The sequence below is a fragment of the Heterodontus francisci genome, chromosome 1 (assembly GCF_036365525.1).
Source record: "Heterodontus francisci isolate sHetFra1 chromosome 1, sHetFra1.hap1, whole genome shotgun sequence".
NCBI lineage: Eukaryota > Metazoa > Chordata > Chondrichthyes > Heterodontiformes > Heterodontidae > Heterodontus > Heterodontus francisci.
In genome coordinates this window covers 124,814,504-124,833,350 of record NC_090371.1, presented here as the reverse complement: position 1 = coordinate 124,833,350, position 18,847 = coordinate 124,814,504, and positions in this window count along the sequence as shown.

The window sequence follows — 18,847 nt, the reverse complement described above, 5'->3', positions numbered from 1 at the left end:
AGCCCTATCTACAATCAAGGACTTTACAGCGAGCTCGAAGAACAGAGGCCAAAACCATCTTCAGATATTGCCTCAAACTTTTCCACTTTATTTCCACTCAAGAAAATTACAATCACCAGGGAAGTGGTACTGAACAAATTGTTGGAATTGTAGGCTAACAAGTCCCTGAGTCTTGATGGACTTCATCCTAGGGTGTTAAAAGAAGTGGCTAGTGAGACAGTTGCTGCATTAGTTTTAATTTTCCAAAATTCCTTAGATTCAGGGAAGGTTCCTTCAGATTGGAAAATAGCGAATGTAACTCCTTTATTCAAAAAGGGAGAGAGATAGAAAGCAGGAAATTACAGGCCAGTTAGCTTCACATCTGTCTTAGGGAAAATGTTAGAAGCTATTATTAAAGATGGTATAGCAGGGCATTTAGAAAAATTCAAGGTAATCAGGCAGAGTCAATATGGTTTTGTGAAAGGGAAATCATGTTTAACCAATTTATTGGCGTTCTTTGAGGGAGTTACATGTGCTGTGGATAAAGGGGAACCGATGGATGTATTGTACTTAGATTTCCAGAAGGCATTTGATAAGGTGCCACATCAAAGGTTATTGCAGAAAGTAAAAGCTCATGGTGTAGGGGGTAACATATTGGCATGGATAGAAGATTGGTTAGCTGACAGGAAACAGAGAGTAGGCATAAATGGGTTATTTTCTGGTTGGCAAGATGTAATAAGTGGTGTACCATAGGGATCTGTGCTGGGGCCTCAACGTTTTACAATTTATATAAATGACTTGGATGAAGAGACCGGAGGTATGGTTGCAAAATTTGCTGATGACACAAAGATGGGTAGGAAAGAAAGTTGTGAAGTGGACATAAGGAGGCTACAATGGGATATTGATAAGTTAAGTGAATGGGCAAAAACCTGGCAAATGAAGTATAATGTGGGAAAGTGGGAAAGTGGGAAATTGTCCACTTTGGCAGGAAGAATAAACAAGAAGCATATTATCTAAATGGTGAGAGATTGCAGAGTTCTGACATGCAAAGGGATCTGGATGAATCGCAAATGGTTAGTATGCAGGTACAGCACGTAATTAGGAAAGCTAATAGAATGTTATCGTTTATCACGAGGGGAATTGAATACAAAAGTAGGGAGGTTATACAGGGCTTGGTGAGACCACATCTGGAGGTCTCCCTATTTAAGGAAGGATGTCAATGCGTTGGAGGTAGTACAGAGAAGGTTTACTAGACTAATATTTAGAAGGTGCGGGCCGTCTTATCTGGAAAGATTGGACAGGTTAGGCTTGTATCCGCTGGAATTTAGAACAGTAAGAGGCAACTTGATTGAAACATACAAGATCCTGAGTGGTCTTGACAGGGTGGATCTGGAAAGGATGTTTCCCCTGTGGAAGAATCTCGAACTAGAGGTCACTGTTTAAAAAAAGAGGTCGCCCATTTAAGACAGAGATGAGGAGAAATTTTTTCTCTCAGAGTCGTGAGTATTTGGAATTCTCTTCCTCAAAAGGCATTGGAAGCAGAGTCTTTGAATATTTTTAAGGCAGAGGTAGATAGATTCTTGATAAGCAAAGGGGTGAAAGGTTATCAGGCGTAGGTGGAAATGTGGAGTAATCAGTTCAGCCATTAACAGGCTCAAAGGGCCGAGTGGCCTACTCCTGCTCCTAACTCGTATGTTCGTATGAACTCCCTTCGTAACAGCACTGTTGGTGCACCTACACCCCAAGGACTGCATTGGTTCAAGAAGGCAGCTCACCATCACCTTCTCAAGGGCAATTAGGGATGGGCAATAAATGCAGGTCGAGCCAGCAATGCTCGCATCCATGAATGAATTTTAAAAAATGCAGGAGATTGGGACAACCCCATGAAAATTCAGGGCGCAAGTACCATAAGCGCAGGTAAATGATTCCGTTCAATTTATTTCCACATTCATGGAAAGAAAAATAGCAGTGAGATTGTGTAGGCTTCAGGTATGTGAACTGTTTTTTCTTGACAATTGGAATTTGGTTTGATAAAATCCATATGCTGAATGTAGTATGATACCCTGTACACATGCCACAATTGTGCAGCTACAATAGTATCCTTCATATAATCGAGCAGGGCTCATTTCAACACATCTCAGTGATCCAAGAAATTAAACAGCCCAAATCCAACATGAGCTCAAAATGCTGTTCTGAAAGTCAGAAATGACATCGTATGTGACTGTGACAAAGGTCCCTTTTCGTCCTTCTCAGCCTGTCTGCAGCCTTTGACACAGTTCACCACACCATCCTCTCCAAAGCCTCTCCAGTGTCATCCAGCTGGGTTGGGCTGCTCGCACCTTCTTTCATTCTTATCTATATAACAGGTAATCTATATAGATAGGTTAAGTGAGTGGGCAAAGATCTGGCAAATGGAGTAAAATGTGGGAAAATGTGAAATTGTCCATTTTGGCAGGAAGAATAAAAAGAAGCATATTATCTAAATGGTGAGAGATTGCAGAGCTCTGAGATGCAGAGGGATCTGGATGTCCTAGTGCATGGATCGCAAAAGGTTAGTATGCAAGTACAGCAAGTAATTAGGTAAGCGAATAGAATGTTATCATTTATTGCGAGGGGAATTGAATACAAAAGTAGGGAGGTTATACTTCAGTTATACAGGGCATTGGTGTTTGGAATTCTCTTCCTCAAAAGTGGTGGAAGCAGAGTCTTTGAATATTTTTAAGGCAGAGGTAGATAGATTCTTGATACGCAAGGGGATGGAAGATGTTCGGGGGTAGGAGGAAATGTGGAGTAATCAGTTCAGCCATGAACTTATTGAATAGCGGAGCAGGCTCAAAGGGCCAAGTGGCCTACTCTTGCTCCTAATTCGTAAGTTTGTATGAACTCCCTTCATAACAGCACTGTTGGTGCACCTACACCCTAGGGGCTGCAGTGGTTCAAGAATTCTTCCTGCCAAAGTGGACAATTTCCCACTTTCCCACATTGGTGAGAGATTGCAGAGCTCTGAGATGCAGAGGGATCTGGGTGTCCTAGTCCATGAATTGCAAAAGGTTCGTGTGCAAGTACAGCAAGTAATTTGGTAAGCTAATAGAATGTTATTGTTTATTGCAAGGGGAATTGAATACAAAAGTAGGGAGGTTATGCTTCAGATATACAGGACATCTGGAGTACTGTGTACAGTATTGGTCTCCTTATTTAAGGAAGGATGAAAATGCATTGGTACAGTTTAGAGAAGGTTTACTAGACTAATACCTGGAGTGGGCAGGTTGTCTTATGAGGAAAGATTGAACAGGCTGGGCTTGTATCCGCTGGAGTTTAGAAGAGTAAAAGGTGACTTGATTGAAACATATAAGATCCTGAGGGGTCTTGACAGTGTGGATGTGGAAAGGATGTTTCCCCTTGTGGGAGAATCTACAACTAGGGGTCACTATTTAAAAATAAGGGGTTGCCCATTTAAGACAGAGCTGAGGAGAATTTTTTTCTGTCAGAGGGTTGTGAGACTTTGAACTCTCTTCCTCAAAAGGCAGTGGAAGCAGAGTCTTTAAACATTTTTAAGGCAGAGGTAGATTGATTCTTGATAATCAAGAGTGTGAAAGGTAATCGGGATTGGCAGATAGTCGAGGTTACAATCTGATCAGTCATGATCTTTTAAATGGTGGAGCAGGTTCGAGGGGCCGAGTGGCCTACTCCTGCTCCTAATTTATATGTTCGTATCGAGCCAAAGAATCACTTGCAATGGCTTCTCTTCCCACCCCTGCACTGCTCTCTCTGGTGCGCCCAAGGATCTGTCCTTGCTCACGCCCCCCCTGCCCCCCCCCCACCCCCGCTCCCACTAATTCTCATCTACATTCTGCTCCTCAGCAACATAATCTGAAAAAATGACTTCAGTTTTCACATATAGTCTGATGACATCCAGCTTTTCTTCATCACCACCTCTCTCGACTCCTCCACTGTCTGTAAGCTGTCAGACTGCTTATCCAACATCCAGTCCTCGATGAGCAGAAATTTCCTCCAACTAAATGTTGGGAAGAATGAAGCTATTGTCTTCACCCGACTCTGCCCCTGCATCACCTCAACTGCTGTTGAAACACACATCCATGCCATCATAACCTTTAGACTTGAGTATTCCAATGCACTCCTGGCTGGTCTCCCATATTCTGCCCTCTATAAACTTGAGGTCATCCAAAACTCTGTTGCCTGTGTCTTAACTCATATCAAGTCCTGTTCATCTATGAACCCTATGCTCATTGACCTACATTGGCTCCTAGTTAAATTTTGCCTCAATTTTAAAATCTGCCCTAATATCTCCTTATGTGGCTCAGTGTTATATTTTGTTTAATCATGCTGCTGTGAGGACCCTTGGGACATTTTATTATGTTAAATGCGCTATATAAATGGAAGTTCTTGTTGTTGAAAAAGGATGTTTGGAGAAGGGAAAAGAACAAGAGGACTGCAGAAGGCTAGGATTGCCTGGAGAAAGGCAATCAACATGAGACTAAACTTCTTACCACCCCCACCCCAGCCAACTCAAACTGCACCCAGCCCCAAATGATAATATATGAGGGGAACATGATCTGGAACCCTTAGTAAGACATTATGCATAATAACACAATAAAGGAAGCCAAATCTCTTGGAATTTAGCCTTAGATAATCATAGGGAAATATGATCCTCTCTGATTGAGCTAGCTGTCAGAGCTTGGCGTAGATGGAGCATTAGAAAAGATAGTTTCTAGGTATTTTACAGCACAGGCCCCTGCTCATTATCTCCAGTTCCTGCCTCAAGTTGTCAAAGCCAAGGGAAAATTTCCTGAAAAATACTAAGGAAGCCATATGTGTTGAAACCTGAAATCTGAATGTTATGGAGGGGTATGGAAAAAGGTTAATGAATAGTTTCAAGTTTTTCTTCCAGCGGGAAGCTGCTGGGACCTCTGGAGAATCAGTGTAAACAACTAAAAGCAGACATTCATGCCATTTCTGTGAAGCATCCACTGCAGTTACAATAGGTTATCGAGGATTGGGAGAATGCAACAGAAATAGGGCAGGATTTTCCCAGCCCAGAGGAAGCGGGATGGGAGGCAGGAGGGCGCTGGGAACATAGCGGGGAGCTGCATTGGGATAGCTCCACAAAGCAGTGCCACCACTGGGGAAGCTTCCCAGCAGTGAGTTGTGTGGTGGATTGGCTGCCTGCCTAATGGAGGTGGGCAGCCAATTTAAATAATGATAGGCTCTATTTGCCGGTGGCAGGCAAGGCCACCAACTTCATGAAGGCAGCCTCCCTGCATCGTCAGGGGTGCCATTGGAGCCAGAGACTCCATGGCCCTGAGATGGGGCCATGGGCAGGGAAGGCCACTCCCGCAGCCCCAACAGGTTATCCATGACTCCTCTGGTTTTACATTTTTGACACCTATCCCAAGATGCCTCAAAATGGAGGCACTCTCTTGATCCCCGACTTGCCTCAGCAGTGCCCACCTCTCTCAGTGGGGCTACAAAGCTTCAGAGCTGCCAGCCCTCTGATTGGGCCAGCAGTATCTACATCCCACCCACCATCCGTAATTGAACAGTGAGCTCAGAGGCAGCCAATTAGGAGGCCGTCTCCAGGAAAACTGCTGAGCTGATCCCACTGCTGGCAAATTTGGGCTCGAGACCCCCATTTGGTCCTGACATTGGGGTCCCAAAGCCCATGGTAAAATCCTGTCCATAATGTTTGAGAAATTTCTTGACACTACACCCATTTTACAGGCACAAAATGGGTGCCTAAGCATCTAATATGCCAGGTGCTGTGCACACACACATTCAGTGCCAGAAGTGCGCTTTGCACCACAATGGCAAAGGCCAAATTGTAAGTGTTCATGGCTCGTGTTTGAAACAAGCATTAGGACCTCTGCAATCCACAAAAGCCAGGACTGGTTAAACCAGCTGGTCACATGACTAACTGTCTGGTCCAGGGTTTTTTGAAATAGCCACTGAGTTTGAATTCAGAGCAGAAAGACTGTTTGCTCCTGGAGTGAGGAGACCTCTCCTGTCTGCTCCCATCTCTTTCTCACAAGCTGGTGGACCCACTGAGGACACATGAACTTCAAGAGAGAAAATTTTCTGCATCGAACAAGATTTAAGAAGAATACTGGGCCCCAACAAAAAGAAAGCCCTATCTACAATCAAGGACTTTACAGCGAGCTCGAAGAACAGAGGCCAAAACCATCTTCAGATATTGCCTCAAACTTTTCCACTTTATTTCTTCTGCTCTTTTCTGTCTCTATCTGCATGTATGTATAGCCTGTGCATGCTAGCATGTGGGGGTGTCACATACCCGTAGGCGTAAATAGAATTAGAGTTTACATTTAATAAAGTTCAACTTTTTTTCTTTAAACCTGAGAAAATCTGTTTGGCAAGTTTCTTTGCCTTCTCATTGGAAGTTAGTGAACAAAGATTCACTAAGCAGAAGCTTAAAATTGATGTGTTTAAAATTAAACCCTGTTCTGGTAAGGCCAGGTGAAGGCTTAGAGGAAACCCTAGACTCCTTTCTCACCTGGTCGTAACAACAGAAACATACAACCAAAAGAGATGATAGCTACTGAAGTACCACCCAGACCATGGCATAGTGTAGCTGTCAATTTATTCACACATAATCAAGAATGGTATCTCATAGTCGCAGATGACTACTCAAAGTTCCCTTTTATCTGGAAGGTGAAAGATTTGAAAGCCACAACAATCATCTCAGCAGGAGGAGTTCTGTTCACTGAGCAAGGGATTCCTGAAAGAATAATATGTGACAATGGCACCAAATTCACATCCAGAGAATTTAAGGAATTTGCTGACCAGTATGGGTTCAACACGATCACCTCATCACCACACTACCCACAGGGACACAGGTTTATAGAAAGACACGTCCAGATGGTCAAATGAACCCTTGCTAAATGCCAAAAGACGAAGGAAGACCCAAACCTGGTCTTATTGTCACTCCGATCCACACTTCTCAAGGCTGACATGAAATCACCGGCAGAGCCTATGAATGGAAGAAAATATAAAACTATTCTGCCAAGCAAAATACATCCTCCAAGTGACCAGGAGGAAGTGAGACAACAACTTACTGAAGCACAGGTAAGAGGAGAGCAACACTTCAACAAATATGCTAAATCCCTACCCGAGCTGTTGAAAGGACAAACTGTACATGTACAGGATCCAATCATGAAAACCTGGAGCCCAGCAAAATTTGTTGGTGAAGCTGAGACTCCAAGGTCATATATCATTGAGACTGAAACTGGTAACCAAATGAGAAGGAACAGAATCCATATTCGACCTACACCTGAGCTGGAAAAACAGAAAAGACCATCAACAACACCGGAAACATCACCATCCAGTGAGACAACATTAACAACATCAGCAGCAAGTGACATAACATCACCTGTGCAGTGTGCCAACTCACCACTGAGAGCAACAAATGCCAAAGCTACAAGATAGAGGCGCAACATCTTACCACCTAAGCAATCCCGTGAATAATATTTTTAGTAAAGAATACACGTTATAAAAGACCCTGTGAAAAGGAGTTCAGATTATTTCCAAGAAAGGTTAATGACTGGGACAGTTATAATGATATAGGGACATATATTTTTAAAGAAAGAGGGTTGTGATATATTCTTATATTATCTGTAATGTGCTAGGAACTAATTAGCTAGGAACTAACTGGTATGTGTAAGTGTTCCGGGGGGCCACATTCACAGTTGCACTGGAGAGCCATGTAACAGGAAACCAGCCTGGGGCAGTCCGATATCAGGCAGCATGGAAGCTGAATGATTAAACAAAGAGCTCAAGCCTTTCCAAGTCAAAAGTGTGATTATTTCCAACAAATGGGAACCAGAAAACAACCAGGAGACATAAAACACCTCATTGGCTTCAGTGGAGAGTAAAATGATGCAGGGTGTAAAACTACACCTGAACCTGTCAGCTTCTCAATGAGCAGGTTAGATTAAATGTTTCAGGACATTCTGAAATGGAGCCTTGTTAACATTTGAAGGAGTGGGTTAGTCTGCAGCATGCTGCATGACTTAAAAGAGGCATCAAGAGCGAGGCCAATAAAAGGTAGGCTCTTTTGCAGCAAGATAGAGTCATAGAGTTATAGAGCACAGAAACAGGCGCTTCGGCTCATCGTGTCCGTGCCGGCCTTGAAGCACCTATCTATTCTAATCCCATTTTCCAGTACTTGGCCGATAGCCGTGTATACTATGGTGTTTCAAGTGCTCATCTATATACCTTTTAAATGTTGTGAGGGTTCCTGTCTTTACCACCCCTTCAGGCAGTGCGTTCCAGATTCCAACCACCCTCTGGGTGAAAAAATCTTTCTTCAAATCCCCTCTAAACCTCCTGTCCCTTACCTTAAATCTATGCCCCCTGATTATTGACACCTCCGCTAAGGGAAAAAGTTTCTCCCAATCTACCCTATCTATGCCCCTCATAATTTTGTATACCTCAATCAGGCCCCCCCTCAGCCTTCTCTGCTCAAAAGAAAACAACTCTAGCCTATCCAGTCTCTCTTCATAGCTGAAACGCTCCAGCCCAGGCAACATCCTGGTGAATCTCCTCTGCACCCTCTCCAGTGCAATCACATCCTTCCTATAGTGTGGTGCCGAGAAATGTAAACAGTACTCCAGCTGTGGCCTAACTAGCGTTTTATACAGCTCCATCATTCCACCTTTCAGTGCAGCAGCTTTTTCGGGAGCAGCGTGTGAGCAGCTGGGAAAGTCAGTTTGAAAGTAAATTTAATTTCCTTTTGTTTTTCGGCGGAGGCCAGGGGGCTGCTGGGTAAGTAAAACACTATATATTTGGGCGGTTTCTGAACTCGAGACACCACACTTGTAGTGTCTCCCACCCGCCCTCCTCCTCTAACCAAAAAAAAAAAGGACTCGGTGGGGTGTTTATAAGGTAAGGCTTTTTCGATTTCTCTGGTTTTATTGTGATTGGTAAAAACTTTTCGTTCCTTTTTCATTTAACTAAGTTTAAACTTAAGATTAAAAATGGCAGGAGATCTCAGACCCGTATCTTGCTCCTCTTGCTCAATGTGGGAGCTCAGGGACATGGCTGATGACCCTGTCTCCTTCACGTGCAGGAAGTGTGTCCAGCTGCAGCTCTTGTTAGACCGCATGACGGCTCTCGAGCTGCGGATAGACTCACTTTGGAGCATGCGCGATGCTGAGGAGGTCGTGGATAGCACGTTTAGTGAATTGGTCACACCGCAGATTAGGATTGCTGAGGGAGAAAGGGAATGGGTGACCAAAAGGCAGAGAAAGAGCAGGAAGGCAGCGCAGGAGTCCCCTGCGGTCATCTCCCTCCAAAACAAGTATACCGTTTTGGATACTGTTGAGGGAGTTGGCTCACCAGGGGAAGGCAGCAGTAGCCAGGTCCATGGCACCGTGGCTGGCTCTGCTGCTCAGAAGGGCGGGAAAAAGAGTGGAAGGGCTATAGTCGTAGGGGATTCGATTGTAAGGGGAGTAGACAGGCGGTTCTGTGGTCGAAAACGAGGCTCCCGAATGGTATGTTGCCTCCCAGGTGCACGGGTCAGGGATGTCTCAGATCGGCTGCAGAACATTCTAAAGGGGGAGGGTGAACAGCCAGTTGTCATTGTGCACATAGGCACTAATGATATAGGTAAAAAACGGGATGAGGTCCTACAAGCAGAGTTTAGGGAGTTAGGAGCCAAGTTAAAAAGTAGGACCTCAGAGGTAGTAATCTCAGGATTACTACCAGTGCCACGTGATAGTCAGAGTAAAAATGAAAGAATAGTCAGGATGAATGCGTGGCTTGAGAGATGGTGCAGGAAGGAGGGGTTCAGATTTTTGGGACATTGGGACCGGTTCTGGGGGAGGTGGGACTATTACAAATTGGACGGTCTACACCTGGGCCGGACTGGAACCAATGTCCTTGGAGGTGCTTTTGCTAACGCTGTTGGGGAGGGTTTAAACTAATGTGGCAGGGGGATGGGAACCAATTGAAGTCAGTTGACAGTGAGGAGGTAGTAACAAAAGCCTGTAAGAAACTAGATCATGAAGTCAGTGTGACTAAGGGGAAGAGCAGGCAGGGAGTAGATGATGAATATAAAGGGACTGGTGGTCTGAGGTGCATTTGTTTTAATGCAAGAAGTGTAGTTGGTAAGGCAGATGAACTTAGGGCTTGGATTAGTACCTGGGAGTATGATGTTATTGCTATTACTGAGACTTGGTTGAGGGAAGGGCATGATTGGCAACTAAATATCCCAGGATATCGATGCTTCAGGCGGGATAGAGAGGGAGGTAAAAGGGGTGGAGGAGTTGCATTACTGGTCAAAGAGGATATCACAGCTGTGCTGAAGGAGGGCACTATGGAGGACTCGAGCAGTGAGGCAATATGGACAGAACTCAGAAATAGGAAGGGTGCGGTAACAATGTTGGGGCTGTACTACAGGCCTCCCAACAGCGAGCGTGAGATAGAGGTACAAATATGTAAACAGATTATGGAAAGATGTAGGAGCAACAGGGTGGTGGTGATAGGAGATTTTAATTTTCCCAACATTGACTGGGATTCGCTTAATGTTAGAGGTCCAGATGGAGCAGAATTTGTAAGGAGCATCCAGGAGGGTTTTCTAGAGCAGTATGTAAATAGTCCAACTCGGGAAGGGGCCATACTGGACCTGGTGTTGGGGAATGAGCCCGGCCAGGTTGTTGAAGTTTCAGTAGGGGACTACTTTGGGAATAGTGATCACAATTCCGTAAGCTTTAAAATACTCATGGACAAAGACGAGAGTGGTCCTAAAGGAAGAGTGCTAAATTGGGGGAAGGCCAACTATACCAAAATTCGGCAGGAGCTGGGAAATGTAGATTGGGAGCAGCTGTTTGAAGGTAAATCCACATGTGATATGTGGGAGGCTTTTAAAGAGAGGTTGATTAGAGTGCAGGAGAGACATGTTCCTGTGAAAATGAGGGATAGAAATGGCAAGATTAGGGAACCATGGATGACAGGTGAAATTGTGAGACTAGCTAAGAGGAAAAAGGAAGCATACATAAGGTCTAGGCGGCTGATGAAAGACGAAGCTTTGAAAGAATATCGGGAATGTAGGACCAATCTGAAACGAGGAATTAAGAGGGCTAAAAGGGGTCATGAAATATCTTTAGCAAACAGGGTTAAGGAAAATCCCAAAGCCTTTTATTCATATATAAGGAGAAAGAGGGTAACTAGAGAAAGGATTGGCCCACTAAAGGACAAAGGAGGAATGTTATGCTTGGACTCAGAGAAAATGGGTGAGATTCTAAACGAGTACTTTGCATCGGTATTCACCGAGGAGAGGGACATGACGGATGTTGAGGTTAGGAACAGATGTTTGATTACTCTAGGTCAAGTCGGCATAAGGAGGGAGGAAGTGTTGGGTATTCTAAAGGGCATTAAGGTGGACAAGTCCCCAGGTCCGGATGGGATCTATCCCAGGTTACTGAGGGAAGTGAGAGAGGAAATAGCTGGAGCCTTAACAGATATCTTTGCAGCATCCTTAAACACGGGTGATGTCCCGGAGGACTGGAGAATTGCTAATGTTGTCCCCTTGTTTAAGAAGGGTAGCAGGGATAATCCAGGAAATTATAGACCGGTGAGCCTGACGTCAGTGGTAGGGAAGCTGCTGGAGAAGATACTGAGGGATAGGATCTATTCCCATTTGGAAGAAAATGGGCTCATCAGTGATAGGCAACATGGTTTTGTGCAGGGAAGGTCATGTCTTACCAACTTAATAGAATTCTTTGAGGAAGTGACAAAGTTGATTGATGACGGAAGGGCTGTCGATGTCATATACATGGACTTCAGTAAGGCGTTTGATAAGGTTCCCCATGGCAGGCTGATGGAGAAAGTGAAGGCGCTTGGGGTCCAAGGTGTACTAGCTAGATGGATAAAGAACTGGCTGGGCAACAGGAGACAGAGAGTAGCAGTAGAAGGGAGTTTCTCAAAATGGAGACGTGTGACCAGTGGTGTTCCACAGGGATCCGTGCTGGGACCACTGTTGTTTGTGATATACATTAATGATTTGGAGGAAAGTATAGGTGGACTGATTAGCAAATTTGCAGACGACACTAAGATTGGTGGAGTAGCAGATAGTGAAGGGGACTGTCAGAGAATACAGCAGAATATAAATAGATTGGAGAGTTGGGCAGAGAAATGGCAGATGGAGTTCAATCAGGGCAAATGCGAGGTGATGCATTTTGGAAGATCCAATTCAAGAGTGAACTATACAGTAAATGGAAAAGTCCTGGGGAAAATTGATGTCCAGAGAGATTTGGGTGTTCAGGTTCACTGTTCCCTGAAGGTGGCAACGCAGGTAAATAGAGTGGTCAAGAAGGCATACGGCATGCTTTCCTTCATCGGACGGGGCATTGAGTACAAGAGTTGGCAGGTCATGTTACAGTTGTATAGGACTTTGGTTCGGCCACATTTGGAATACTGCGTACAGTTCTGGTCGCCACATTATCAAAAGGATGTGGATGCTTTGGAAAGGGTGCAGAGGAGGTTCACCAGGATGTTGCCTGGTATGGAGGGCGCTAGCTATGAAGAGAGGTTGAGTAGATTAGGATTATTTTCATTAGAAAGACGGAGGTTGAGGGGGGACCTGATTGAGGTGTACAAAATCATGAGAGGTATAGACAGGGTGGATAGCAAGAAGCTTTTTCCCAGAGTGGGGGTTTCAATTACTAGAGGACACGAGTTCAAAGTGAAAGGGGAAAAGTTTAGGGGGGATATGCGTGGAAAGTTCTTTACGCAGAGGGTGGTGGGCACCTGGAACGCATTGCCAGCGGAGGTGGTAGATGCGGGCACGATGGAGTCTTTTAAGATGTATCTAGACAGATACATGAATGGGCAGGAAGAAAAGAGATAGAGAAGCTTAGAAAATAGGCGACATGTTTAGAGAGAGGATCTGGATCGGCGCAGGCTTGGAGGGCCGAAGGGCCTGTTCCTGTGCTGTAATTATCTTTGTTCTTTGTTCTTTATCATAATCTCCCTGTTTTTATATTCTATGCCTCGGCTAAGAAAGGCAAGTATCCCATATGCCTTCCGAACCACCTTATCTACCTGTGCTGCTGCCTTCAGAGGTCTATGAACAAGTACACCAAGGTCCCTCTGTACTTCCTATGGTCCGATCATCCATTGTATATTCCTTTGCCTTGTTAGTCCTCCCGAAATGCATCATCTCACACTTTTCGGGATTAAATTCCATTTGCCACTGCTCTGCCCGTCTTACCAGCCCATCTATATCGTCCTGTAATCTAAGGCTTGCCTCCTCACTATTTACACCACGAATTTTCATGTCATCTGCGAACTTACTGATCATACCTGCTATATTCACGTCTAAATCATTAATGTATGCTACAAACAACAAGGGTCCCAGCACCGATCCCTACGGTACACCACTGGTCAGAGGCTTCCAATCGCAAAAACAACCCTCGACCATCACCCTCTGCCTCCTGCCACTAAGCCAATTGTGGATCCAATTTGCCAAATTACCCTTGATCCCATGGGCTCTTACCTTCTTGACCAATCTCCCATGTGGGACCTTATCAAATGCCTTACTGAAGTCCATTTAGACTACATCAACTGCTTTATCCTCATCTACACCTCCTCGAAAAATTCAATCAAGTTAGTTAGACATGATCTCCCCCTGACAAAGCCATGCTGACTATCTCTGATTAATCCCTGCCTCTCCAAGTGGAGATTAATCCAGTCCCTCAAAGTTTTTCCCAATAGTTTCCCTAGCACTGATGTTAGACTCACCGGCCTGTAATTACCTGGTTTATCGCTACTACCCTTCTTGAATAATGGTACCACATTCGCTGTCCTCCAGTCCTCTGGTACCTCTCCTGTGGCCAGAGAGGATTTGAAAATTTGTGTCAGAGCCCCTGCAATCTCCTCCTTCGCCTCACATAGCAACCTGGGATACATCTCATCTGGGTCTGGGGATTTATCCACTTTTAAGCCTGCTAAAACTGCTAATACCGCCTCCCTTTCAATGCTAATTTGTTCAAGTATATCACAGAACCCTCCCTGATCTCTATGCTTACAGCATCCTTCTCCATAGTGAACACAGATGAAAAGTAATCATTTAAAGCCTCACCTACATCCTCCGGTTCAACACACAGATTGCCACTTTGGTCCCTAATGGGCCCCACTTTTTCCCTGGTTATCCTCTTGCCCTTAATATACTTGTAAAACGCCTTAGGATTTTCCTTTATCTTGCCCACGTGTTTTTTCATGCCCTCTCTTTGCTCTCCTAATTACTTTTTTAAGTACCCCCCTACACTTTCTATACTCCATTAGGGCCTCCATTGTTTTCAGCCCTCTGAATCTGCTATAAGCCTCCTTTTAAAAAAAAATTGATGATTGTTAAGAGTAGCAAAAGGAGCCTAAAAATGCAGAACAGAACCTGTTGCCAAGTGCAAGCTCTCATACCAGTTGACCTGCTCTTAATTTTGCCATTGATATTCTTGCCTGCATCTTTCCATTCCATTCACAAATATGCTTTTACCTACAACAAGAGGCATATAAATTTGCCAGGAAAAAGAACAGACCTGAGGATTGGGAGCAGTTTAGAATTCAGCAAAGGAGGACCAAGGGGTTGATTAAGAAGGGGAAAATAGAGTACGAGAGCAAGGTTGCAGGGAACATAAAAACTGACTGTAAAAGTTTCTGTAGGTATGTGAAGAGAAAAAATTGGTGAAGACAAATGTAGGTCCCTTACAGTCAGAAACAGGGCAATTTATTATGGGGAATAAAGAAATGGCTGACCAACTAAATGCATACTTTGGTTCTGTCTTCACAAAGGAGGACACAAATATCATACCAGAAATGTTAGGGAACACAGGGCTTAGTGAGAGAGAGGAACTGAAGGAAATCAGTATTAGTAGTGAAATGGTGTTGGGGAAATTGATGGGATTGAAGGCCGATAAATCCCCAGGGCCTGATGGTATGCATCCCAGAGTACTTAAGGAAGTGGCCCTAGAAATAGTGGATGCATTCGTGGTCATCTTCCAAGATTCTATAGACTCTGGAACAGTTCCTACAGATTGGAGGGTAGCTAATGTAACCCCACTATTTAAAAAGGGAGGTAGAGAGAAAGCAGGAAATTATAGACCAGTCAGCCTGATGTCGGTAGTGGGGAAAATTCTAGAGTCCATTATCAAAGATTTTACAGCAGAGCACTTGGAGAACAGTGGTAGAATCGGACAGAGTCAGCATGGATTTACTAAAGGGAAATCATGCTTGACAAATATACTAGAATTCTTCGAGGATGTAACGAGTAGAGTTGATGAGGGGGAGCCAGTGGATGTGGTTTATTTGGACTTTCAGAAGGCTTTCGACAAAGTCCCACATAAGAGATTAGCATGTAAAATTAAAGCACATGGGATTGGGGGAAATGTATTGCGATGGATAGGAAATTGGTTGGCGGACAGGAAACAAAGAGTAGGGATAAATGGGTCTTTTTCTGAATGGCAGGCAGTGACTAGTGGGGTATCGCAGGGATCGGTGCTAGGACCCCAGCTATTCACAATATACATTAATGATTCAGATGAGGGAACTAAATGTAAAATCTCCAAATTTGCAGATGACACAAAACTGGGTGGGAGGGTGAGTTGTGAGGAGGATGCAGAGAGGCTTCAGGGTGATTTGGACAAGTTGAGTGAGTGGGTTAATGCATGGCAGATGCAGTATAATGTGGATAAATGTGAGGTTATCCACTTTGGTAGCAAAAACAGGAAGGCAGATTATTATCTGAACAGCTATAAACTGAAAGAGGGGACTATGCAGCGAGACCTGGGTGTTCTTTGCTGAAGGTAAGCATGCAGGTGCAACAGGCGGTAAAAAAGGCAAATGGTATGTTGGCCTTCATAGCGAGAGGATTCGAGTACAGGAGCAGGGATATCTTGCTGCAATTATACAGGGCCTTTGTGAGGCCACACCTGGAATATTGTGTGCAGTTTTGGTCTCCTTATCTGAGGAAGGATGTTCTTGCTATAGAGGGAGTGCAGCAAAAGTTTACCAGACTGATTGCTGGGATGGCGGGACTGACGTACGAGGAGAAATTGAGTCGGTTAGGATTATATTCGCTGGAGTTCAGAAAAGTGAGGGGGGATCTCATAGAAACCTATAAAATTCTAACAGGGCTTGACAGGGTAGATGCAGGAAGAATGTTTCCGATGGTGGGGGAGTCCAGAACCAGGGGTCATAGTCTAAGGATACTGGGTAAACCTTTCAGGACTGAGATGAGGAGAAATTTCTTCACCCAGAGAGTGGTGAGCCTGTGGAATTCGCTACCACAGAAAGCAGTTGAGGCCAAAACACTGTATGTTTTCAAGAAGGAGTTAGATATAGTTCTTGGGTCTAAAGGGATCAAAGGGTATGGGGCGAAAGCTACTATGTTTCTATGTACAACCTCTCATATTTTATACACAACTCAAAAATATCCATGCCTGCATAGACACTCTCTGCACATGGCTGCAGTCCTACCAGATTCTTAACCACAAAAGATGAAGTATGTGTAAATGCCTCGTGTTTGCTTCCATGACGCTCCCCCTTAGTGACAGTGTGTGTGATCTATATGCTCTCAAACCTAGTCTGGTGCTTCTTTCTTTCAAGTGCTACTTGAGTGGCAGGAGTATCTACTCCCAGCTGTGTGTGTATAAGAGCCTCTTGAGATTGAGGTGACACGTGCCTTCTAGCAGCTGATTCCTGAGATCAAGTATGTCCATCCTATCCTATTAAAGAGTTTCCCCACCTGTTTAAACTGCTGAGGGACCACTCTGCTTAAAAATCCTGATTCTTACAAGGTAACCAAACAAAACACCAGAATAAAAGCAAAATACTGCGGATGCTGGAAATCTGAAACAAAAACAAGAAATGCTGGATTCACTCAGCAGGTCTGGCAGCATCTGTGGAAAGAGAAGCAGAGTTAACGTTTCGGGTCAGTGACCCTTCTTCGGAACTGACAAATATTAGAAAAGTCACAGATTATAAACAAGTGAGGTGGGGGTTGGGCAAGAGATAACAAAGGAGAAGGTGCAGATTGGACCAGGCCACATAGCTGACCAAAAGGTCACGGAGCAAAGGCAAACAATATGTTAATGGTGTGTTGAAAGACAAAGCATTAGTACAGATTAGGTGTGAATATACTGAATATTGAACATCAGCAAGTGCAAACCTGAATAAAAACAACCTGAAAAAAACAGTGGGTAAGCAAACTGAACAAACTAAGATGAAATGAAATAAATGCAAAAAAAGATTGTAAAAAATGTAAAAAGGAATGCAAAAAAAAAAAGAAGAAAAAATAACTAAAAATGACTAAAAATGAAAGTAAAGTGGGGGGCTGTCATGCTCTGAAATTATTGAACTCAATGTTCAGTCCGGCAGGCTGTAGTGTGCCTAATCGGTAGATGAGATGCTGTTCCTCGAGCTTGCGTTGATGTTCACTGGAACACTGCAGCAATCCCAGGACAGAGATGTGAGCATGAGAGCAGGGGGGAGTGTTGAAATGGCAAGCAACCGGAAGCTCAGGGTCCTGCTTGCGGACTGAGCGGAGATGTTCCGCAAAGCGGTCACCCAGTCGGCGCTTGGTCTCCCCAATGTAGAGGAGACCACACTGTGAGCAGCGAATACAGTATACTACATTGAAAGAAGTACAAGTAAATCGCTGCTTCACCTGAAAGGAGTGTTTGGGGCCTGGGATAGTGAGGAGAGAGGAGGTAAATGGGCAGGTATTACACCTCCTGCGATTGCAAGGGAAGGTGCCCTGGGACGGGGACGAGGTGGTGGGGGTAATGGAGGAGTGGACCAGGGTGTCGCGGAGGGAACGATCCCTTCGGAATGCTGACAGGGGAAGGGAGGGGAAGATGCGACTGGTAGTGGCATCACGCTGGAGGTGGCGAAAATGGCGGAGGATGATCCTTTGGATATGGAGGCTGGTGGGATGAAAAGTGAGGACAAGGAGAACCCTGTCACGGTTCTGGGAGGGAGGGGAAGGGGTGAGGGTAGAGGTGCGGGGAATGGGTCGGACACGTTTGAGGGCCCTGTCAACCACAGTGGGGGGAAATCCTCGGTTGAGGAAAAAGGAGGTCATATCAGAAGCACCGTCATGGAAGGTAGCATCATCAGAGCAGATGCGTCGGAGACGGAGAAACTGGGAGAATGGAATGGAGTCCTTACAGGAGAAAGGGTGTGAAGAAGTGTAGTCGAGGTAGCTGTGGGAGTCAGTGGGCTTATAATGGATATTGGTAGACAACCTATCCCCAGAGATGGAGACAGAGAAGTCGAGGAAGGGAAGGGAAGTGTCAGAGATGGACCATGTAAAGGTGAGAGAAGGGTGGAAATTGGAAGCAAAGTTGATAAAGTTTTCTAGTTCGGGGCGGGAGCAGGAAACGGCACCGATACAGTCATCAATGTAACGGAAAAAGAGTTGGGGGAGGGGGCCTGAGTAGGACTGGAACAAAGAATGCTCGACATATCCCACAAAAAGACAGGCACAACTAGGACCCATGCGGGTACCCATAGCGACACCTTTTACTTGAAGGAAATGCATGGAATTGAAGGAGAAGTTGTTCAATGTGAGAACAAGTTCAGCCAGGCGGAGGAGGGTGTTGGTGGATGGGGACTGGTTGGGCCTCTGTTCCAGGAAGAAGCGGAGAGCCCTCAAACCATCCTGGTGGGGGATGGAGGTGTAGAGCGATTGGACGTCCGTAGTGAAGAGGAGGCGGTTGGGACCAGGAAACTGGAAATTGTCAAAATGACGCAGGGCGTCAGAAGAGTCACGGATGTAGGTGGGAAGAGACTGGACCAGCGGAGAAAAGATAGAGTCTAGATAGGAAGAAATAAGTTCAGT